Source organism: Schistocerca nitens, chromosome 5 (assembly GCF_023898315.1).
Source record: "Schistocerca nitens isolate TAMUIC-IGC-003100 chromosome 5, iqSchNite1.1, whole genome shotgun sequence".
Lineage (NCBI taxonomy): Eukaryota > Metazoa > Arthropoda > Insecta > Orthoptera > Acrididae > Schistocerca > Schistocerca nitens.
In genome coordinates this window covers 553467816-553492598 of record NC_064618.1, presented here as the reverse complement: position 1 = coordinate 553492598, position 24783 = coordinate 553467816, and the positions used below count along the sequence as shown (strand labels likewise).

The 24783-nt window shown below is 44.5% G+C and overlaps 1 protein-coding gene across 1 annotated transcript in view; it reads right to left on the bottom strand.

Annotated features, from left to right (window-relative positions):
• The window catches only part of LOC126260574 (uncharacterized), a 105570-nt gene that overhangs the window by 30581 nt on the left and 50206 nt on the right, over window positions 1–24783 (bottom strand). The gene's annotated exons all lie outside the window — the stretch shown is intronic.

Sequence of the window (24783 nt, the reverse complement as noted above, 5' to 3'; positions counted from 1 at the left end):
ATTGAAGTCCGTGCCAAATTTCGCGCGTCTGTAAATTTTAGCCAATCTTCGGGATTTCGCGTTCTTCTGAACTTCGCATGCTTTTTCCGTTGCCTCTGCAACAGCGTTCGGACCTGTTATGTGTACCATGGGGGATCAGTTCCATCTCTTACCAATTTATGAGGTATGAATCTCTCAATTGCTGTTGCTACTATATCTTTGAATTTGAGCCACATCTCGTCTACATTTGCATAGTCAGTTCGGAAGGAATGGAGATTGTCTCTTAGGAAGCCTTCTAGCGACACTTTATCCGCTTTTTTAAATAAAATTATTTTGCGTTTGTTTCTGGTGGATTTGGAAGAAACGGTATTGAGCCTAGCTACAACGACCTTGTGATCACTAATCCCTGTATCAGTCATGATGCTCTCTATTAGCTCTGGATTGTTTGTGGCTAAGAGGTCAAGTGTGTTTTCGCAACCATTTACAATTCGTGTGGGTTCGTGGACTAACTGCTCGAAATAATTTTCGGAGAAAGCATTTAGGACAAGTATTTTTTCCAACATATCGAGGGAAGGTTGAAGTCCCCACCAACTATAACCGTATGAGTGGGGTGTTTATTTGTTAGGAGACTCAAATTTTCTCTGAACTGGGGGTCGGTAGAAGGAGCCAATTATTAACTTAGTTCGGCTGTTAAGTATAACCTCCACCCATACCAATTCGCACGGAGTATCTACTTCGACTTCACTACAAGATAAACCACTACTGACAGACACAAACACTCCACCACCAATTCTGCCTAATCTATCTTTCCTGAACACCATCTGAGACTTCGTAAAAATTTCTGCAGAACTTATTTCAGGATTTAGCCAGCTTTCTGTACCTATAACGATTTTAGCTTCTGTGCTTTCTATTAGCGCTTGAAGCTCAGGGACTTTCCCAGCACAACTACAACAATTTACAACTACAATTCCGACTGTTCCTTGATCCAAGCACGTCCTGTATTTGCCATGCACCCTTTGAGATTGTAGCCCACCCCATACTTTCCCGAGGCCTTCTAACCTAAAAAACCGCCCAGTCCACGCCACACAGCCTCCGCTACCCGTGTAGCCGCCAGCTGAGTGTAGTGAACTCCTGACCTATTCAGCGGAACCCGAAACCCCACCCCTATGGCGCAAGTCAAGGAATCTGCAGCCAACACGGTCGCAAAACCGTCTGAGCCTCTGATTCAGACCCTCCACCCGGCTCTGCACCAAAGGTCCGCAGTCGGTTCTGTCAACGATGCTGCAGATGGTGAGCTCTGCCTTCACCTCGTAAGCAAGACCACCAGCCTTCACCAAATCAGATAGCCGCTAGAATCCAGAGAGAATTTCTTCAGATCCAAAGCGACACACGCCATTAGTGCCGACATGTGCCACCATCATGGCATCCGGAAGGACCCCTTTCCACATCAGGAATGACCCCACCCGGAATGCACACGGAGTGCACACTGGATTTCTTCCCCTCCTTAGCCGCCATATCCCTAAGGGGCCCCATTACGCGCCTAACATTGGAGCTCCCAACTACCAATAAGCCCACCCTCTGCGATTGCCCGGACCTTGAAGGCTGGGAATCATCCTCTGAAACAGGGCAGGCAGGTGCATCTGGCTCAGCCAGAGACAGTACCTGAAATCTCTTTGTCAGACGCACCGGGGAGGCTTTCTGATCAGCCGCCGGGGACGTCTTTCGCTGCCTGCTACGCCTTGGAACGACCTCCCAATCAACCATAGTCGAGGGCTCAGCCCCACTGCGGGCAGCAACCGGGGCAACCACAGCGGCAGACCGATCTGGGGACAAACGGGACGAGGTTGACATCCAGGTGATACCCAAGTCCGGCTCCTCACAGTGGTGCCCATTGGCAACAGCCTCAAGCTGCGCGACCAAAGTCAGCGCCGCCTACAGCTGTGAGTGAAGGGATGCCAACTCAGCCCTCATCCGAACACAGCAATCACAGTCCCTGTCCATTGTAATCGATGCTGAACAACAGTTACTGAAACACGAGTCTGTGCCTAGATAACGCAAGGGAAACATGCAAAGAATGTATTAACTAACCTGTACAAATGCCTATCGACTGCGCTACAATCTGCCTTAATTTACGATTACAGTAACTAAAACTCGAAATTACACCTCCTATACGAAACTATGTAACAAATAAGTGTGCTAGGAATATACGACTTGCTGCTGGCAGCTGCTTATCCAACGGCGGCAGGGAGCACACTCTTTCTCATGTCTAGAGAACAGGCAACCATGTCTTCCATACGACAGATGCACGCACCACAATCGATATTCTTTGAAATAAATAAAGGCGTCAAATGTGCATAAGGAGTGAACAGAACAGTTTACATGGGAGCGAATAACGGTCCAGTGCAAATGCACCATCTTCTCAAATTTCCACTTGATCACGAAAGCCGCCCAACACATACCAAGTATTAGTTCGCTATTCAGTCGTGTAGAGGACTGCAAAGTTAATTCTTGCACATTACATTGGAGAGTATAACACTCCAACAGGCCTATGCATTCGGAAGATTGCTGCCGTTAACAGCGAACGTCAATCAATACCACCACAGACTTTGCATACACCGAAACATTCTAGAAAACCGGCCACATATATCTTCTACCATTATACTTACAATTAAATGTTACGATCGCAGTCTCAATTGAATGCATTCAGCAATGAGCGAAGTATCGCAAATATACCCCGCTGAAGGCTGTTGCTCTGGAAATGGGTATATCTGTACCTTCCTTACTACTGGACATACTCTACCCTTTGCCATCACAGTACTCCAAGTCAAATCCATACGCACTATACGACTGGACATAGTTATTTCCTTTACACAAAAACAAACTTTATAAACCTCACGCTCAAATGCGAACATATCACTAATACTAAGTATAATACTTCGTCAATAACTCTTTGCTTAGCATACGAAATAATACTGACCGAAAATCAACGATCGGTGAGCATGTGTCTTACGTCCTTCCTGTGAGTCCTGCCACCCTGTCATAGACGTAATCGACCAGATGTTAAAGAAAAAACATGATCCCAACAACTACTGCGTGTTACTGTCACAAGTGGTCTTTGTTCTACAGGTGCACACAAGTATCCATGTTAAATTCTATACTCTCTTTACAAATCGAGGTACGACTTTATCTCTGAATGAAGCTGTATTTTCCAGACAGTTACCTTGACAGTGATCATACGAATACGTATTATCAACCAACGACGCAACCTCGTCATAAAATGAATGAATTTTAAAAGTGATTCTGCTAAGGAACGTGGTATGTAAGAGGTATTTTCGACTCCCTCACACGGCCCCAACTAGAAAATTCCTTAGTATTTGCAACGCATTCTGTCTCGAGACCATATTAGGGATTTCGCGATATATCCGCTGAATTATAGGCGATGCCTGATTGAGAAGGAGCAGAAGTAGTAGTAGTAGATTATGTGTCGATTGAGGTCCTAAGCAGAAAAAATGTACACTAGCTTCCCAGATGTCTAGTGTTACGCTATATGTTAGAACTTATGTCCATCATTTGGAATCAGGTCTTTCCATTCAAGCACATACTTGTATAGGCTCACACCCACAAGTGAATCATATTTCTGGCGCTCTCATATCTCTAAATGAGGCACCTTCCTCGAACCTATCTGCTACAGTAAAATTACAACCTGGTTTTAGTCACACCCTACACATCTTGCAGTCGCATCCATTTCTACAGCTTTCCACAAGTGTTTGTTCCAATTTAAGTTGGAACTGAGCAGAAGTCGGAGAAAGATATATCCACCACCTTCTGCAACCCGTGTGGAAACAGAACGACCTTAGTTACTGCAACAGGACCGTGTTTTGAGCATTCGGTGGAAATGCGCGCAATATGGTACGTCCCCAAACTAGATACAAGTGCTATAGATCCCTGTCCATTCTAATCAATCAACCTAACATGCTATCATCGTTATTCTCTACCCTCCCAACTTAGAAAAATTACGCACTATAAAAGCTCATGTGATTTACAAGACACCTAGGCATCGATGCGGGTGCAATGACACATAACTGCGGGGGACCTGCAGCGCGGAGAAACAGATTTCACAATACTTCCCCATAATGGCGCTGAGTGCAGTCATCCAAGCATTCCTAACGGTGTTCCCAATCCCTCACCTCAAACTGCTACTGCTACTGCAGATGCCTATTTGGACACGAGCCTATTAAGTATATACAGACACCGCAGAGGCCACTTTGAAGTCTATACTCTAGGCGAATGATCGTATGAGACGCTCCCTCTTGTCCTGTTTAGTTGTTTCAAACACTGTTTTCTAACACCCTTTTGTACAACTCCAAACATTTCCATTTTTTTCTGCCACGAATTCGGTGCCTGTGTTAGGTTCTAAACTGACCTTAAGACGCTCTGATCCACGGCCACAGAAAACTAGACATCGCACCGTGTATTATTATGGCGGATAGCGTAACACTGTATGATTTTAAATAAAAGACAGTTACAAGATAAGGAAACTAGAAGAGTTTGGCTGCGTTGTGGAGAGCTTCCAAACTACCGTCCAAAAGGGATTTACGACCTCTACATTTAAACTCGTATGTCACAGTGACGGAATAGACTATGGCTCCGCGTTCCATTTCGAGTGATTCCTCATTTTGCACTCACTGCTAGCAACCCCTAGAAGTTGTCATCCATCCACAAAACTTTTTTCCCAACTGAAACAAGCGTTGTCAGTCAATCATTATGTGGTAACCAACAGCGCACCAATGCACGGATGGGATGGAAAAGATACCGCCGATGTACTGTAATATTAAGCAACACATTTGATAGCGCGAAGAATTTTACAGTAACTCCAACACTAGCCAATCATGTGACAGCATGTTTCCCCAGTTTCACTATCATAGCTAAACCATCCCTTCTCTACTTTGCGAGTATCATTACGAACATGGATAGATGATTATTCAGTACGCCCATTCACACTTAATTATCGAACACATAAATCATCAATCTACACTAGACAGCGCTCTAAATATTTCTAAGACCTCTAGCGTAGTGCTTAATTTACGATCCATCTCTCTGCGTATGGGAGTCACAGAGCATTCTCCCCATCTTAGGGTAAAAGACCATCCTCACACAGTCATTGACCAACTCGTCCTGAGCACCCTTAGAGAATTAATCTCCAACCGATCCGAAGAAGACCGCTACACTCCACGTCTCGTGAATGAATAGAGCTTTCTGAGTCCTAACCCGTCCAAGTGCACGAGATTTCTCGAGATGTGACCATGTTGAGGAGCTTAGCACTCCTTATCGATGTATAGTAACAGATTTCAAAGTGCCGTAATGTAATAGCATACTGTTAAGAAGTACAAGAGAAGACTGATTTTTATACCCGATGGAGTTCCAAACGAACTGAGAGCGACACATTTTTACCTAAATCATCCAAGCTATCAACTCTAAAGTATTGTTCTAGAGTCTAGGATCGGCACCTGGAAGGTACTGGTAAGAGAGAGAACATAACCACACGCACTCCTGAGACTACAACGTTCTGCACTTAAAAATGGGCTATAATGTTAGATCGCATACGTTTCCGGCCTATCGGACATACTTCCTTCTTCACGGTTTCTCTACGCTGAACTATCTTATTGAATCGTAAAACGAAAAAAACTACTTGCGTAAAACATTTACTTTGCATCATATGAGCACAATATAGCTTTGCGGAGACGTATATTGTCGACTGTTCACATCCGATCACGGTTCAGAAATTATACGATGCTTGCATCAGGCCTCTATAAAATGATAGTAGCGGGTGATACATCCTACAAGGAAACAGATGAACGCATAGCAGCATCGTCCGACATGTGAAAGTTACAAGTCATTCCGCCACTAACTCTGTAAACACCACATCTGGCGGGCAAATGTGTACGCGGGGATTGTAGCGCGTCACAAGCACATACCGCTAACTTAGTTATGACGCTGAAGTCTCGATTTTACGCCCAAGATGCGACAGGGACGATCACATAAATCAAAGTTCGTCTAGAGGAGTGTGTCAAGTTTCATCACACATGAGATGGAAGTCCTCTGATGACCGACAGGTTTACCGTTGCGATCGCAAGTAGACAGTGCTTTAAATCACATACGGAGCACGTAGCTGTATACGAGTAGAACGCAGGCTATGTCACGGGACTGATGCATCCGGACAGAACACTGGAAAAAAATTGACCTCCATCAACGTGTCCTTCTCTAGAATGAATCTGTGTAGTGCTGCCTCAATGGGAAAAAAATTGACTGCCTCCCTTATTCCTTCGTTTCGATGTCCACGTTTTCCCGGATTCCTCCTGTTGCCGTATACTTGGTCCCATATAGAAACTGTTCGGCGCGAACCAGAAGACAGCAAAGTACTTCCTCAACTTCACCGCATTTGGGTCTACATTCGGTCAATTTATACCTATTAGCTCCTCATTTTTCACAATTCATTGGATTTTAGGTCAGATCTATCCATGCGATCATGATGTAACATCTAGTTCTGTGTTCTAAAATTGCTTGTAAATGTAGCACAGCTGTCAACACCTACCCCGAATGTACTGATTGGGAGGTGTAATACAGCGCTGTACTCGAATGTATCCAATCACCTCCACATTCGGAGAGCGTTTGCTCTGTTTTGTGTATGTCTGTGTATATGCACTATTTGGCGGACAGAGCCCTCGCTGATGGAACTGTGGAACTAGCTATCCTCACGGTTGTCGTTCGCCCCACGCTAATAAAATACGGAATGGAGGAAGTCTTCGTCAGTCTTCGGTGACTCACCTGAGGATGACTAGCAGGATACCTGTCGAAATATAGTGGAGTGTAGTATACGATGATTGACTGCATGTCAGTCATTTTTTTGAACGTTCATATCGTCGAGAAAATTTTAAATTCACAATATAATATCGACCGTTCATGATGCAGTTGTGTACGGGACTGTATCGACGTCTGACTTGGTGTAATGAATAGCTTCTCTCTTTAAAGGCTGATTTACACTAGACGTTAGAGCACTGCATCTGCGTGAGTAAAGTCCGTCTACATGACTCGGTATGTGCGTGTATGCGGAAGCTACCAGTTCACTCACTCTGTGCCACTTGGCGCTCACTCACGAGTGGTGGGCAGCAGCCGCGAGTATAAGGATATAAGGGAACATAGACTCTACCTATACAGCTTCAACAGGATGTAGCCGCGCTAATGAGCCTGGTAAGAGTTCAAATGCATGTCGAATTAGAATTCCTTTTTAGCTGTCAATTTTCCACTTTTTCTATGGAGAAGGTGTGTGCTGTATAACTGAGAATCACCTAGTATTATCACAGTATAACGAAAATTAAAGTGATAACCGAATAGTGAATGTTATTGAAAGTCATTGTTTCAGTTGTGGAACTGTATATTTCCGTGAAATAACCGCTGATGAATTAATGCACGCTTTCAGTCAGCCGCTGAAATCACACGGACATTCAGACTTTTTGTTAACAGGACAAATTAAACAGATTTACTTTGAAGAGTGTGACAACAGATTATACTTGTGAACTTGGTTTATAATTAAAAATCTTCATTCCAGCAACACTGTAGGCTTACATGAGAAAATCGAGCAAAAAAATTAGTAGGAATTGTTGCATTTCATAATACGAACTTCTTGTGTAGAATTAGTATTTGTTATCTTGGTTCAGTGCAGTTTCTGTTTGATAAATAACTTATTAATGGTTTGTCCAGAAATATGCCATGTGGCTCAGTCGCTTACGGTCCACACTACAAAACTTAAGTTTAGGATTCGATCCCTGGTTGGTCCTACGATTTTCTCTGTTCTTATCGCTTATTTCACCTATAACGACGACGATAATGACAAGTCAAGATGCACAATATTCCGGAGCACGTGTTGAAAAATACACACATTAAAAAAAGTTTTGCATCACCACGGTTCCCAGAGTTCCGTAACATGTACAGAAAATTGGAATAGATATCAACATAAACATCATTTCCGACCTTTTTACTGCTCATGAAAACCACACATTGCATGTTGTCCCACCATACAGTGACACCTTCAAAAGTAGTGGTCCAGATTCCAGTACACATCGGTACCTCTAATACGCAGTAGCACGTCCTCTTGCATTGATGCACGCCTGTATCCGTCGTGGCATACTATCCACAAGTTGGCCCAGATTGTCCGACTCCTCAACGGCGATTAGCGTAGATGCCTCAGAGTGCTTGGTGGGCCACGTCGTCCACAAACAGCTCTTTTCAATCCATCCCAGGCACGTTGGATAGGTTTCTAGTCTGGAGAACATGCTGGCCACTCTAGTCAAGCGATGTTGTTATTCTGAAGGAAGTCATTCACAAGATGTGCACGATTGGGGCGCGAACTGTCGTCCATGAAGACGAATGCCACGCCAATAAGTTGCCCATATGGTTGCACTATCGGTTGGAGGATGGCATCCACATATCGTACAGCCGTTACGGCGCCTTCCATGACTGCCAGCGGCGTACCTCGGCCCCACATCATGCCACCCCAAAACAGCAGGGAACCTTCACCTTGCTGCACTCGCTGGACAGTGTGTCTAAGGCGTTCAGCCTCACCAGGTTGCCTCCAAACACGTCTCCGACGATTGTCTGGTTGAAGGTATATGCGACACTCATCGGTGAAGAGAACATGATGCCAATCCTGAACGGTCCATTCAGCATGTTGTTGGGCCCATCTGTACCGCGCTGCGTGATGTCGTGGTGGCTAAGGTGGACCTCGCCATGGACGACGGGAGTAAAGTTACGCATCATGCAGCCTATTGCTCACACTGTGAGTCGTAACACGACGTCATGTGGCTGCGCGGAAAGCATTATTCAACATGGTGGCGGTGCTGTCAGAGTTCCTCCGAGCTATAATCCGTAGGTAGCGGTCATCCACTGCAGTAGTAGCACTTGGGCGGCCTGAGCGAGGCATGTCATCGACAGTTCCTTTCTCTCTGTAACTGCTCCATGTTCGAACAACATCGCTTTGGTTCATTCCGAGACGCCTGGACACTTCCCTTGTTGAGAGCCCTTCCTGGCACAAAGTAACAATGCGGATACGATTGAACCGCGGTATTGACAGTCTAGGCATGGGTGAACTACAGGCAACATGAGCCGTGTACCTCCTTCCTGGTGGAATGACTGGAACTGATCGGCTGTCGGACCCCCTCCATCTAATAGGCGCTGCTCATGCATAGTTGTTCACGTCTTTGGGTGGTTTTAGTGACATCTCTGAACAGTCAAAGGGACTGTGTCTGTGATACAATATCCACAGTGAATGTCTATCTTCAGGAGTTCTGGGAACTAGAGTGATGCAAAACTTTTTTGATGTGTGTAGATCCCACCCAACTGGCTGTATTAGTCTTTACAGAGGGGGGAGGAGGTCAAGGGTGCACCGCCATGCCTAGTGAAGCATTGCAGTGCTGAAGCCATCCTTCAAGTTGAGCACAGCTTTACTTGACTTACAGTGTAACAAATGAAACATAAAAATGCTTGTAGGCGGACGGCCTCGGAGGTTTGGGCTGTAATGCACTAGGCAGCCACAATATTTAGCAGCCAACCGACGGTCAGTCATGACCGATCTGCCGCCGAATGCATTGGACATGGAACAGTTTATGCCTTTTTCTCATAACAAATGTACTTTACTGTGATTATGAACATTATTTTTCCATCGTTTTAGGTGCTTGATGCTCCGTCAGTTGTAAGTTCACGTGCAGGGATGTTGGAGCATAGGGAAAAAAAGTGACTCATCTATTTGTATGCAGTCAACTTTCCATGAAAATCTCGTACGTAAAAATTTACGAATATCAGAGAAAAGCCTCATATTGAACAAAGGAGTACAGATGCCATGTTTCATTATCTGAAATGAGGCATTTGATATATTTGAAAATGTAATGCTGCCTTATGGAGGAAGGAGTTTAGTAAACAATAAAAGAACCTTTACAGACTGACTGTTTCGGACTAGGCGGTTTATAGAATGCACTTTTGCCACTCTGGAAAATACATAGAGAACAGAGAATTTTTCATCGCCCAGCTGCCATAATAAATGCATACTGTGTTTTACAAAATAATGTGCCAGAAAGAGCCGGCCGCGGTGGTCTAGCGGTTCTAGGCGCTCAGTCCGGAACAGCGCGACTGCTACGGTCGCAGGTTCGACTTCTGCCTCGGGCATGGATGTGTGTGATGTCCTTAGGTTAGTTAGGTTTAAGTAGTTCTAAGTTCTAGGGGACTGATGGTTCAAATGGCTCTGAGCACTATGGGACTTAACATCTATGGTCATCAGTCCCCTAGAACTTAGAACTACTTAAACCTAAATAACCTAAGGACATCACACAACACCCAGCCATCACGAGGCAGAGAAAATCCCTGACTCCGCCGGGAATCGAACCCGGGAACCCGGGCGTGGGAAGCGAGAACGCTACCGCACGACCACGAGCTGCGGGCCGGCAGGGGACTGATGACCACAGATGTTAAGTCCCATAGTGCTCAGAGCCATTTGAATTTTTGTGCCAGAAAGAGATGGCTATAAATTGGAACACGTATTGTACATCCCTCCAGAACTGAAAATTCTCCCAGATCCTACAAGCTGTCGAGAATCATCATGAAATTTGTTTCAAGATGCAAGCAAGATGCGTTCTCTACGAGACAGTCTACTCACAACTGGCAGACGGAGCTACGAAATCATAGTGGCGCAAGAACTCTACGTAAGCAGCCAACGATGAGAATGCAACTGATAAAAACTAACACCATCGGATGTGCTCGTCTTCACGATATAATTACGTAATTCGTGGTTATAGTGCAACAAAATGAGTGACCCAACTAAGAACTCAGTGGTTCCTCATGATTAACATCACCAGACTTTAAATCTTAAGTCTCCTAAAAGTTTATGGAATGTTGCTGGACATCTGAAGTTATCTAAAGTGTTATAGGATTAACTCTGAGTAAGCTTATGGAATAATTTTTCGATCCGACATCCGTCTATGAAATTACGCAGTGCTTCGAGATTCAAACATTTTAGAAGAGGCATTGTGTTCGAGTATATAAAAGAGTTCATAATATTGCAGCATACTTCCAAATTGTATTGTGAATGTGTCAAGAGAAAATTGGAAGACGTTCTTCGTCTTTATATACAGAACCAACTGAAATTATTGCAGAAAAATCCTACCCACTATTTGGAAACTGGCAGTTCACCTGTATTGTTGTCTATGACCAAGGGAGGCTTACAACAAACTTCAGACATGTAATAGTCAAAGAAATCGGATCACGAGTTTTGAATGACATTATGATATACAAAGAAGCATTTATCTGGAATGTGATTTGAAAAGTGAAGTTAAAGTGGAATTAGAACGAATTATTTGCCAAATGTGCAGTGGAATTGATGATTCCTCAATTTTTGAAGAAGCAGATTATGAGCTGAAAGCCATACAACGAATTCATGATCAAAGACGCATTCAGTGGGGCACTCACTGTACCTATAGAACGTATTTTCTTTAGTGCCACAACGGTACATCTCCATAAATCAAATGAAGTTTCTCATGAGATGTTTCAAAAAAAGAGTTTTTCTGAAAACCAATTTATAAGAAACGAAAATTGTGCTCATTTAATAAATGACAAAGAATGGGAGCAATAAGTGCAATGGGGTTTAAGATTTACCTAGTTTTCTCAACAGTTTCTATTCACAGATACGAATAAGTGTTTTTCTTCGTGTACGTGAATAATGTTTCGAATAGTACTTGTTATTCACGAATAACGAATAGTAATTTATATCTGTATTCGTTATTCAAATAAACTGCGCCCGACTCTGGTGCTAGGCGAAGCGCATCGTGCACACACACACACTGCAGATTCACAACCAATGTGCAGGTGAGTGCAGGAGCATGGAATCCGCGGGGGTCACGCGTGGCAGGAGCACATGTGGTCATTAGTACCGGTCATCTTCGGCAACTTTCGCTAAAGTTTGCGAAGTGTATATGCTCCCATTCTCACTCTCTCTCCCTCCCTCCCTCCCCCCCTCTCTCTCTCTCTCTCTCTCTCTCTCTCTCTCTCTATCTCACCACAGAAGCGTGCGGGGCACGCGGATAGGCCACAAGGTTGCAAGGTTCTCCCAGACGTCAATGGAGCAGCACGGCAGCCAACGTCACCGTCAGATAGAGGAGCGTTTGCACTAGACACAACGTCAGCACATCACAACGTCACTTCGGTTAGCCCTGTACGGAATAGTGAAAATAAGATCACGAGATGCCGTCCATGACAGAAAATGTCGGAATGTAGTATCAGAATTAAATAACTAGCAATGATAAGATTTTGTAGTTGAGAAACCAAACTACGTATCGGATGTTTTTGAGAAGAACAGCTAAGAAAAGGAGCAGTAGGAAAGTGTCGTTGAAGCGTTTCACAACAGAACCATTTATTTGTTAGAGAATATTTTCAGCATCCGACCAAAAGTATCTGGACCCTATTGATGATGAATAACGAACACTAACTTCACATAACGAAGGTTTATTCAGCACTTGCACATACAAGAGCGCGGAACGAACTGCATCCGGCCAGAATACATACGGTATATATACAGTTACAAAACATTCCAGTACAATGATTCTTGACATTCGTGGATACTTCTAGAATGTTGTTGTTGTTGTGGTCTTCAGTCCTGAGACTGGTTTGATGCAGCTCCCCATGCTACTCTATCCTGTGCAAGCTTCTTCATCTCCCAGTACTTACTGCAACCTACATCCTTTGAATCTGTTTAGTATATTCCTCTCTTGGTCTCCCTCTACCGATTTTTACCCTCCACGCTGCCCTCCAATACCAAATTGGTGATCCCTTGATGCCTCAGAACATGCTCTGCCAACCGATCTCTTCTTCTAGTCAAGTTGTGCCACAAATTTCTCTTCTCTCCAATTCTATTCAATACCACCTCATTAGTTATGTGATCTACCCATCTAATCTTCAGCATTCTTCTGTAGCACCACATTTCGAAAGCTTCTATTCTCTTCTTGTCTAAGCTATTTATCGTCCACGTTTCACTTCCATACATGGCTACACTCCATACAAATACTTTCGGAAACGACTTCCTGACACTTAAATCTATACTCGATGTTAACTAATTTCTCTTTTTGAGAAAAGCTCTCCTTGCCATTGCCAGTCTACATTTTATATCCTCTCTACTTCGACCATCTTCAGTTATTTTGCTCCCCAAATAGCAAAACTCATTTACTACTTTAAGCGTCTCATTTCCTAATCTAATTCCCGAAGCGCCACCCGACTTAATTCGAATACATTTCAATATCCTCGTTTTGCTTTTGCTGATGTTCATCTTATATCCTCCTTTCAAGACTCTGTCCATTCCGTTCAGCTGCTCTTCCAGGTCCTTTGATGTCTCTGATAGAATTACAATGTCATCGGCGAACCTCAAAGTTTTTATTTCTTCTCCGTGGATTTTAATTCCCACACCGAGTTTTTCTTTTGTTTCCTTTACTGCTTGCTGAATATACAGATTGAATAACATCGGGGATAGGCTACAACCCTGTCTCACTTCCTTCCCAACCACTGCTTCCCTTTCATGCCCCTCGACTCTTATAACTGCCATCTGGTTTCGGTACAAATTGTAAATAGCCTTTCGCTCCCTGTATTTTACCCCTGCCACCTTCAGAATTTGCAAGAGAGTATTGTAGTCAACATTGTCAAAAGCTTTCTCTAAGTCTACAAATGCTAGAAACATAGGTTTGCTTTTCCTTAATCTTTCTTCTAAGATAAGTTGTAGGGTAAGTATTGCCTCACGTGTTCCAACATTTCTACGGAATCCAAACTGTTCTTCCCCGAGGTCGGCTTCTACCAGTTTTTCCATTCGTCTATAAAGAATTCGTGTCAGTATTTTGCAGCCGTGACTTATTAAACTGATAGTTCGGTAATTTTCACATCTGTCAACACCTGCTTTCTTTGGGATTGGAATTATTATATTCTTCTTGAAGCCTGAGGGTATTTCGCCTGTTTCATACATCTTGCTCACTAGATGGTAGAGTTTTGTTAGGCCTGGCTCTCCCAAGGCTGTCAGTAGTTTTAATGGAAAATTGTCTACTCCCGGGGCCTTGATTCGACTTAGGTCTTTCAGTGCTCTGTTAAACTCTTCACGCAGTATCATACCTCCTATTTCATCTTCATCCACATTCTCTTCTATTTTCATAATATTGCCCTCAAGAACATCGCCCTTGTATAGACTCCTACCACCTTTCTGCTTTCCCTTCTTTGCTTAGAACCGGGTTTCCATCTGAGCTCTTGATATTCATACAAGTGGTTCTCTTTTCTCCAAAGGTCTCTTTAATTTTCCTGTAGGCAATATCTATCTTACCCCCCGTGATATGCGCCTCTACATCCTTACATTTGTCCTCTAGCCATCCCAGCTTAGCCATTTTGCACTTCCTGTCGATCCCATTTTGAGACGTTTGTATTCCTTTTTGTCTGCTTCATTTACTGCATTTTTATATTTTCTCCTTTCATCAATTAGATTCAATATCGCTTCTGTTAGCCCTCGTATTTTTACCTACTTGATCCTCTGCTACCTTCACTATTTCATCTCTCAAAGCTACCCTTTTTTCTTCTACTGCATTTCTTTCCCCCATTCTTGTCAATCGTTCCCTAATACTCTCCCTGAAACTCTCTACAACCTCTGGTTCTTTCATTTTATCCAGGTCCCATGTCCTCAAATTCCCACCTTTTTGCAGTTTCTTCAGTTTTAATCTACAGTTCATAACCAATAGATTGTGGTCAGAGTCCACATCTGCCCCTGGAAATGACTTACAATTTAAAACCTGGTTCCTAAATTTCTGTCTTACCATGATATAATCTATCTGAAACCTTCCAGTATCTCCAGGCTTCTTCCATGTATACAACCTTCTTTCATAATTCTTGAACCAAGTGTTAGCTATGATTAAGTTATGCTATGTGCAAAACTCTACCAGGCGGCTTCCTCTTTCATTCCTTACTCCCATTCCATATTCACCTACTACGTTTCCTTCTCTTCCTTTTCCTACTATCGAGTTCCAGTCACCCATGACTATTAAATTTTCGTCTCCCTTCACTATCTGAACAATTTCTTTTATCTCATCATACATTTCATCAATTTCTTCATCATCTGCAGAGCTAGTTAGCATATAAACTTGTACTACTGTAGTAGGCGTGGGCTTCGTATCTATCTTGGCCACAATAATGTGTTCACTATGCTGTTTGTAGTAACTTACCCGCACTCCTATTTTCCTATTCATTATTAAACCTACTCCTGCATTACCCCTATCTGAATTTGTATTTATAACTCTGTATTCACCTGACTTGTTCCTCCTGCCACCGAACTTTACTAATTCCCACTATGTCTAACTTTTAACATATCCATTTCCCTTTTTAAATTTTCTAACCTACCTGCCCGATTAAGAGATCTGACATTCCACGCTCCGATCCGCAGAACGCCAGTTTTCTTTCTCCTGACAACAACGTCCTCCTGAGTAGTCCCCGCCCGGAGATCCGAATGGGAGACTATTTTTCCTCCGGAATATTTTACCCAAGACGACGCCATTATTATTTAATCATACAGTAAAGTTACATGCTCTGGGGAAAAATTACGTCTGTAGTTTCCCCTTGCTTTCAGCCGTTCGCAGTACTAGCACAGCAAGGCCGTTTTGGTTAGTGTTACAAGGCCAGATCAGTCAATCATCCAGGCTGTTGCACCTGCAACTACTGAAAAGGCTGCTGCCCCTCTTCAGGAACCACACGTTTGTCTGGCCTCTCAACAGATACCCCTCCGTTGTGGTTGCAGCTACGGCACGGCTATCTGTATCGCTGAGGCACGCAAGCCTCCCCACCAACGGCAAGGTCCATGGTTCTTGGGGCTTGGGGGGGGGGGGGGGTTCTAGAATGTACTCGAACTGAATATAGAAATTAAAATTTTGTAGTTCAGGTGAGTTTTTAACCCATGGCCCTCCATGCACCAGTCTTGTATCATAACCATTATACCCTAGTGACTGTGCTACTGAGCTTCGCCGTCGACACTGCTCCCTCCTTAAGAGAACTCCGTCTCCCGGCGACTGATGTTCAGACTGGCGGTGATCTTCTTAGAACTTCCTTTGCCGCATCGGGGTTCGTCACCGTTCCGCTTGTTGCCTGTCGCTGGAGCTTCGAATTTACCCTGAGCTGCGGGATCCTTACAGGGCTTCATTCGAAGGATGTGCACCGTATCTCTGATCTTTCGTCGTCTTGTGTCGGGGTCGAAGTCTTCTACTTCATAAGTAACATCAGACAACTGTCTTACAAACTTATAAGGTCCAAAGTAGCGCCTGAGGAGCTTCTCAGAGCGACCAACCTTCCGAAAAGAAGTGAAGACCCAGACGAGGTCACCAGGCAGGTAGACAACAGGGCAGTGGCTCGCGTCATACCTTCGGCGATCGTTTTCTTGAGCCTGCAGCGTGCGGAGTCGAGCTGACTGCCGAGCTTCCTCAGCTCTGGCCGATGTAGTCGTCGTTCACGTCATCAGGATGGAACGGGAACACAGTGTCCATCGTCGTCGCCACCTCACGACGACGCACCAGGAAAAATGGCGTAAATCCTGTTCTGTCTTGTTTGGTGGTGTTGTAGGCAAACGTCACGAAAGGTAGCACCTCATCCCAGTTGCTCTGCTCATCATTGACGAACATTGATAAATTGTCGGCTAAGGTATTATTAAGGCGTTCAGTAAGCCCGTTAGTTTGCAGATGGTAGGCAGTCGTTATGTGATGAGTAATGTTGCACCGACGGTTTATTTCTGTCACAAGATTCGATTGAAAAACTTTCCTCGATCCGTAATTAACGACCTTGGGGCACCGTGTTTTTATATAGTGTCTTCTACGATGAATTTGACTACCTCCAATGCTTCGGCTGTTTTCACGGCTTTTGTAATGGCATAGCGTGTCAGATAATCAGTGCAAACAATAATCCATCTTTTGCCACTAGCAGAAGTTGTAAATCACCCGAGAAGGTCCATCTCAACACACTGGAAAGGCGTTTCGGCTTGTGGAATTGATATGAGTCAGCCAGGTGGTTTCTGAGGAACTGCCTTTCTCCTCTGGCACTCTCGACAGTGCGACACATAGTGACGGACACTCCTAAATAAACCTGGCCAGAAAAATCTCTTGCGGATCCTATCATGTCTTAATAAATCCTAAATGTCAGGCCTCAGGTGTGTCATGGAATTTCTGTAGAACATCTAAGTGCATGTGTTTAGGAATCACTGGTAGCCACCTCTTTCCAAACGGATCAAAGGTTTTCTTGCAAAGTAATCCATTAACTACCTTAAATTGTCCTCACACATCCTCTGACCAATTTAAGGCAAGCATAATTTGAGATATCTTGGTGTCCTTCTTCCCTTCTTCTGCTCAGTTGAGAGACCCTGGAGTGCAGCGAGACAATCACTATCTTCAGCAAAGTTTTGATGGTCCTGCACAGGATTTCCTGAGAGACAGTCGGCATTTTGGTGTTTTCTTCCACTTTTGTACACTATGGTGATGTCATACTCTTGAAGACGTAGTGCCCACCTGGCGAGTCGTCCTGTTGGATCCTTAAGACCTGTCAACCACCAAAGTGAATGATGGTTTGTAACAACTGTGAATGGCCTTCCATAGAGATACTGCCGAAATTTGCACATGGCCCAGATCACAGCAAGACATTCACTTTCTGTAGTTGAGTAGTTTCTCTCAGCTTTTTTAAGTGTCCTAGAAGCATAGGATATAACATTCTCTTTTCCATCCGAAATCTGCACCAGGACAGCACCGATCCCATACCTACTGGCATCTGTGTATAGTTCTGTAGGTGCTCTCTCATAATACAGACCACGTACAGGGCCAGTCGTCAGAGCTTTTCACAGCACATCGAGAGAATCTTGTTGAACACCACCCCAGATAAATTTAGCATCGGCTTTTAACAACTCTTGGAGTGGCCCGGCTTTGATACAAAAGTCTTTGATAAAACAACGGTAATAAGAATACAATCCGAGGAAGCTTCTCACATCTCTAATACTTCGAGGAATAGGAAATTCCGTTATAGCTCTCACCTTTTCTGGGTCTGGCCGCACACCTTCGTTTGACACAAGGTGCCCAAGTATTTTGATTTCTTTTGTTCCAAAGAGACACTTTCTTGGATTACGTTTCTGTCCGCCTTGATGGAGACACTGAAGAGCGGCCCTCATGTCTTTTTATGTGTTCATCAAATGTCTCTGAGAACACTATAATGTCATCTGAATAACAAAGACACATCGTCCACTTCGGGTGACTTAGAAGATTATCCATCATCCGTTCAAAAGTTGCTGGTGCATTACACACACCAATTGGCATTACCTTAAACTCATACAGGCGATCAGGGGTGATGAATGCACTTTTCTCACGATCAGCCTCATATACTTCGATCTGCCAGTATCCTGAGTACATGTCCATGGTTGAGAAAAACTTATTCCCATTCAGACAATCTAGAGTATCGTCAATTCGTGGAAGAGGGTAAACGTCGTTTTTAGTTAACTTATTAAGCTTCCTGTGATCAACACAAAAGCCATCCTTCATCCTGACGAGAACCACTGGTGACGACCATGGGCTCTGCGAAGGCTGAATGATGTCATTCTTCATCATTTTCTCTACCTCGTCGCGAATTATTCGACGTTCCGTTGCTGACACATGGTATGCTCTCTGGCTTATTGGTTGATGGTCTACAGTGCTAATCCGGTTCTTCACCGTCGATTTGTCTAATTTGCTCTTCATCTGTGGATTGAAGCATTCAGAGAACTCTTGAAGATGGCAAGTAGCATCTTCTATCGTTCCTTCGTGAGATCTGATGATAGTAGAGCTAAAAAATGGCTCTGAGCACTATGGGACTTAACTTCTGAGGTCATCAGTCCCCCAGAACTTAGAACTACTTAAACCTAACTAACCTAAGGACATCACACACAGCAATGCCCGTGGCAGGATTCGAACCTGCGACCGTGGCGATCGCGTGGCTCCATATAGCGCCTAGAACCGCACGGCTACCTCAGCCGGCTTAGAGCTAAAATATCTTGTCTCGTAGTGGTAGTGCTAATTTCGTCCACTGACTCGACATCGGAGGTTTTTATGATGCTTAGCTGTTCTGCAATTAACGGCTCAACTTTTGCTACGCACATGCATCTTGGAAGGATCTGCGGTTCTCAGCGACAGGTAACTATCCACAATTCACCGAATCCGTTCTTAAACGAGACGACAAAGGCTGGGATGTCCAAGTTATTCTTCAGTGGTATGCTTCTCTTACATTCTACTGCAAAATCCATGGGTTGATGTATGACATGACACATGACAGTTACCTTTCTAGCGCTGACTGCAGGAATGATCACTTCATCCAGCACACATAGTCTTCACACACTCGGATGCGCATCTTCCTGTCCACAGTATCTCATCTCGTCTAGCATAATCTTCGAGCGACTACAAACTATATTTGTCTGAGAAGCTTTCAAAAAGTCCCATCCAAGAATGACGTCATGACTACACTCTTGTAAGACGATGAATTCTAAGGGCTGTGTATGAACACTTATACCCACACGAATGACACATCTTCCTGTAGGTTTTACATATTTCCCATTAGCCACCTTCAGCAGGGATGTTTTGTCGTCGACGAATACGGTTTTCTGCAACTGGCGACTGTACTTCTTCGAAAAGACTGAATATGATGCTCCAGAGTCCACAAGAGCTTTGGCTGGTAGGCCATCCATGAGGATATCAACGCAGTTTCCTATCATTTTTGAAGTGATCGGTGGCGGAGGACTTTACTCTTCGGCGGCCTCACCTCCAAGGAAGGTTGCACCCTTTAGTTTTCCAGGTTGCGGCGGCTAGGTGATCGGCTGGAGCTTCTAAACGGCGATGGAGACCGTTCTCGGCGTGTCGGGGAGCGTCCTCTCCAGCGGCTAGCTTGCGACGATGGTGGGCTATGCCGTCCTGCACCCACATCTTCTTGTTCATCTTCGTCGGCCCGGAGTTAGCGTCTGCTAAGATCGGTCTGCTGTCTTCTGGCGCGGGCGTCATCAAATATCCACCGCCGTTCTCGACAATAGCGCACCACATGTCCCGGTCGTCCGGAGTGGAAACATACTGGTTGGTTATCCTGGGTCCTCCATACGTCAGTCTTCATTGGTGCCCAAACAGGTTCCTCATTCGGCATTGTAGGAACGTAACTTCGCCTGGGTCTTGACTTTTTCACGGTTTTAAAGGGAAATGAAGGACGACAGATTGAGTTCAATGTCTGTTCCACTTCCTCCCTTATGACCTCTTGAACTGTCTCGGTTTATTGCTCGCCGTGCAATCCAAGTGCCTTCTGAACTTCCTCCCTCACTATCTGACGAAGAACACTTGTGAAATCAGTTTCTTCTCCATCAAAGACATCGATAAGACGTTTGGAAGCCGTTCAAACTTCTTGTGTGTAATTCTTTTTTGATGCATTGTCTCGATTTATTGGCACCATTTTATGAAGTCGTCTGCTGTCGAAACCTCCTCCATGAGTAGGGCTTGACACATGTGCTCAGCAACGCCCTTCATGAGAAGTGCAACCTTATATTCCTCCTTCATTCTAGGATCCACTACTTTGCACAGCTCTTGAATGTAGGATGCTGTAGTTTCTCCTGGACGCTGTGCCCTGCACTTTAATTTACCTTCAGCCTTGCACTTCTGTCGTTGTGTGTCGCCGAAATACTTGCGCAGTTCCGCCTGGAATACTTCCCAGCTTGTGAACTTCTCCTCGTTGTTCTCATACCATTGCTTCGCACTACCCTCCAATTAGAAAAATATGTTAGCCAAACACACGGTGTCATCCCATTTGTTAAATTTGTCTATACGCTCATATACCTTCATCCACTTGTTTGGATCCTGGACATCGTCACCAGAGAACCCGGGACGATGTCTCATATGCTGTCATCATAACGTCCTCTAGTTCTTCTGTTTCCGATAGATTTCGATGTGTTGAATATAGCTCGAACTCTGGTTTCTAGCCACGTAAACGGCAGCTCTGTCGTGTCCTGATGGGAGCCACTGTGTCGTCGATAATGTACGCTATCACAAATTCCAATACCCAGCGTCTCCACTAGAATAACGTCACGTAGAAGGTGTAATTAGATGAATGACGAACACTAACTTCACTTAACGAAGGTTTATTCAACACTTGCACATACAAGAGCGCGGAGCAAACTGCCTCCGGCCAGAACACATAAGGTATCTATACATTTATAGAACATTCCAGTACAATGATTCCAGACATTTATGGATACTTCTAGAATTTACTCGAACCGAATACAGAAGTTAAAATTATACGCTTCACGTGAGTTTTGAACTCACGACCTTCAGTGCAACAGTCTAGTATCACAAGCACTATACCGTGGTGAATGTGCTACTGAGTTTCTTCTGCGGCAATATTTTAGTTAATACTACACTCTTATGAATAGGAAAACCCACAATCAATCTAGTCCAGGCTGTCCTAACATTGCTCATAGGACACAAGCACCCACGAGCGCAATGAACATGCCCGAGCACTCACACTGGTGGTAGATGCTACCTGTCATGTATCGCACTGCAGGCGTTAGCGTGTGCGAGCCATTTGACACTCGTGCCTGCGGGCTTTCGACCAACCCAAGTACGACTCGACTGACTGATATCCACACGTCAGCTGTTTGCCCACCCTTGATCACTGCAGCCAGTAAGGGTCCGCCTGTCGTGAGTGGCTAACAATAGAGTAAGTAAATAAAAGTGTCTTCTACATCTACACCTAAATGATTCTTTGCAGTTCACAATTAAGTGCCTGGCAAAGGGTTCATCGAACCACCTTTAAGTTACTTTTGTACCGCTCCACTTTCGAACAGCGCACAGGAAAAGTTTCCTTGCAAACTCTGATTTCTCTTGTTTATTAGGATGACCATTTCTCCCTATGTAGGAGGGCGCCAACCAAAAGATTATCACACTTTGAGGAGAAAGTTGGTGGTTAAAATTTCTTGAGAAGCTCCTCCCACAGCGAAAAACGCAATTGGTTTAATGACTGCCACCTCAATTCCTATACCACATCTGTCGCACTCTCTCCCCTATTTCGTGATAATACAGAACGAGCTGTCCTTCTTTGAACTTTTTCGATGTCCTCTGTCAATCAAGTCTGATACGGATCCCACACCGCAAAGCAGTACTGCAGAAGAGGACGGAGAACCGTGGTGTAGGGATTGTCTTTACCAGAGGTGTTACATTTTGTAAGTGTTGTGTTAATAAATTACAGTCGTTGGTTCGCTCTCCCCACAGCATTATCTACGCGATCGTTCCAATTTAAGTTATTCGTAGACCTAATTGTAATCCCTATTGATTTGTGTGATTTATGGTTCAAATGGCTCTAAGCACTAAGGGACTTAACGTCTGAGGTCATCAGTCCCCTAGACTTAGAACTACTTAAACCTAACTAACCTAAGGACATCACACACGTCCACGTCCAAGGCAGGATTCGAACTTGCGACCGTAGCAGCAGCGCGGTTCTGGACTGAAGCGCCTAGAACCGCTCGGCCACAGTGGCCGGCTGTGTGATTTATCGTGTGACTGAAATTAAGCGTACTCTTCTTAGTGCTCATCTGGATGATTTCACACTTTTCATGATTTAGAGTCGATTGCCACTTTTTGCACCTTACAGATATCATGTCTAAATCAGTTTTTAATTCGTTTTGATCATCTGACGACTTTACGTGGCGGTAAATGACATCATCGTCTACAAACGATCTAAGAGGGCTGCTCAGATTGTCTCCCAAATCCTCTGTGTAGATCAGAAACAGCAGGTGCCCTATAAGAATTCTTCGGGGAACGTCAGATATTACTTCTGTTTTACTCGATGATTTCCTGGCTATTATTACGAACTGTGATGTTAATTCAGTGACAGAATTGAGTCGTTACTCCACAGGCATGCTATTTAATTAGAAGTCGCTTATGAGGAACGGTGTCAAACGCCTTCTGGAAATGTTAATCTGTGAATCCAATTTGACGTACGATGTCGGAAAAAAGAGGTAGTTGTGTTTCACAAGAACGATATTTTCTGAATCTGTGTTGGCTATTTGTCAATAAATCGTTTTCTTCGGGGTGATTCGTAATGTTCGAGCATAGTATATGTTCCAAAATCGTACTGCAAATCAATATTAGTGACATTGGTCTGTAATTCAGCGGATTACTCCTATTTCCATTCTTGGGTACTGGTGTGACTTGTGCAACTTTACGGTCTTTGAGTACGGATTTTTCTACGAACGAGCAGTTGTGGATGGTTGCTGCTATTGTGTAAACAGGTAGAATACGGCGCTGCGTTCGGCAACGCCTATATGAGACAACAAGTGTCCGGTGCAGTTGTTCGATCGGTTACTGCTGCTACAATGGCAGGTTATCAAGATTTAAGGGAGTTTGAACGTTGTGTTATAGTCAGTGCACGAGCGATGGGACACAGCATATCCGAGGTAGTGATGAAGTAGGGATTTTCCCGCATGGCCATCTCACGAGTGTATCGTGAATATCGGGAAAATATCAAATCTCCGTCATCGCTGCGGCGGGAAAAAGACCCTGCAAGAACGGGACCAACGACGACTGAAGAGAGTCGTCCAACGTGACAGAAGAGCAAACCTTCCGCGAATTGCTGCAGATTTCAATGCTAGGCTATCAACAAGTGTCAGCGTGCGAACCATTCAACAATATGGGTATTCGGAGCCGAAGGCCCACTTGTGTACCCTTGATGACTGCACGACACCTAGCCTGGACCCGTCAACACCGACATTGGACTGTTGATGACTGGAAACATGTTGGCTGGTCGGACGAATCTCGTTTCAAATTCTATCGAGCGGATGGACGTGTACGGGTATGGAAACAACCTCACGAATCCATGGACCCTGCATGTCAGCAGGGGCTGTTCAAGCTGGTGGAGGCTCTGCAGTGGTGTGGGGCGTGTGCAGTTGGAGTTATATGGGACCCGTGATACTTCTAGATACGACTCGGACAGGTGACACGTACGTAAGATCCTGTCTGATCACCGGCATCCATTCGTGTCCATTGTGCATTCCGACGGACTTGGGCAATTCCTGCAGGACAATGCGACACCCCACAAGTCCAGAATTGCTATAGAGTGTCCCCAGGAACACTCTTCTGAATTTTTAGACAACATAGTTGTATGGAGATAAACAGCGATTAATTTACTTATAATCAATTATTCAAAATGACAGTCACAATCGCATTATTTATTTTGCCGTCAACCGGTTTCAACCCGCGATGGGATCATCTTTAGGGCAATTTACACTATTCGGTCGTTCGCTGGAGCCGTCACCCAGCCTGTGCACGGTCGGTAACTATGAAGTGGGTACTGACCGTGGACAGGCAGGATGACGACTCCAGCGAGCAATCAAATGGTGTAAATTGCCTGAAGATGACCCCATCGCGGGTTGAAACCGGTTGGCGGCAAAATAAATAATGCGATTGTGACTGTCATTTTGAATAACACTCTTCTGAGTTTAAACACTTCCGCTGGCCACCAAACTCCCCGGACATGAACATTATTGAGCATATCTGGGATACCTTGCAACGTGCTGTTCAGAAGAGATCTGCACCCCCTCGTACTCTTACGGCACTCCAACACTACTTCAGACATTAGTCGAGTCAATCCCACGTCGTGTTGCGGCACTTCTGCGTGCTCGCGGGGCCCCCATACACGAGGGTGTACCAGTATCTTTGGATCTTCAGT